Source organism: Frankliniella occidentalis, unplaced genomic scaffold (assembly GCF_000697945.3).
Source record: "Frankliniella occidentalis isolate FOCC.00 unplaced genomic scaffold, Focc_3.1 Scaffold305, whole genome shotgun sequence".
Lineage (NCBI taxonomy): Eukaryota > Metazoa > Arthropoda > Insecta > Thysanoptera > Thripidae > Frankliniella > Frankliniella occidentalis.
Window position 1 is genome coordinate 264,798 of NW_026267430.1, and position 1,244 is coordinate 266,041.

A 1,244-nucleotide genomic window follows, 5' to 3' on the forward strand; every position below is an offset into this window, starting at 1 on the left:
CCCCGCCGCGCCCCGCCACGCCCCGCCACGCCACGCTACCCCCGGAGAGGAGCCAGCGTGGGCCGTTGGATTGGCGTGGGAAGCTGCACGAGCACAACGCGCGGGTGGCGAGGCCTGGGAGGGCTCTCCTCTGTGCCCCGTCGTCCGCCCCCTCCCCTGCTCGCCCCTCACTCTCACTTGCCTCCCTCTTTTCTCTCTTGTCGTCCCCTCTTTTGCTCTTCACACCTCGCTCCCCCCCGCATTCAGTATGCGCGTGGATTAAATTTCATCAAGGTGAGGCGAACGACGGGTATTGGGCAAGGAGAGAGGGCGGGGGTTGGATGAGGGGAGGGGGGTTCTCTGTGAAAAGCAACGACTTTTGTTCCGGCAGCCTAGTTTGTTGTCGCTGACGCTTTTCTTCAATAAAGATATTCCTAGAACGCTGCTCACTGAGTGGCGCCAATTACGACGACGAGCCGCGCGGGCAGAGGCCGCCGCCCCCGAGGGCGCTTGGTGATTTCCCGGGGGACTGGCGGCGAGCGGGCTGCCCGGCCGAGGCCGTGTTGATGGTGGACGCCCGCCCCGGTGGATGAGTGGTGGTGAGTGGTGAGTGGTGGCGCCCCGCCGAGCATTCTGTCCGCAGGGGCAAATAATAAGGGGCCGGCCAAGGTAACGAGGTACGCGTTGCCCAGTTGCGGCACGCTACAGACCATGCCGCACCTGCTCGACGATGTCTCTACGCCTGATGAGCACCCACAGACACCCTATACAATCATTTCACTCTATACATGGTTGGTCCGTCGGCATACGTTCTTTCTTTTGGCGCTACTGTACCGGATGCAGGCGTGCGGGCGTGTCGCACACTGCTCGCACGCGGCGCCGGATTGGGGATAGGCAAGCCCGTGCGCACGCCTGCATCCGGTACACGGCCCACCCTAGATACCAGGTGGCTGATTCACGCCGCGCACTTTCGTAGTTACGTATACTGTACCGCGTGCACGCGTGCTGGTGGGCTGCCTACTCGCACGGGGCCATAACGAGCCGTGGCCAGCGAGCAGAGGAAAACCCGCCCGCACGCGTGCATGCGGTACAGTATAATTATGAAAGTGCGCGGCGTGAATAAGCCACCTGGTATACGCTCTATGGCTCTATACTCACGCAGATGCATGTGCATTGTCTTAATTTCTTAGGGAAAGACTTTGTGGAGGCTTGGGCGTCGTGAGGAACCTGTTGGCTCGACTCCTGCGGAGCTTGCGGCGGAGGCG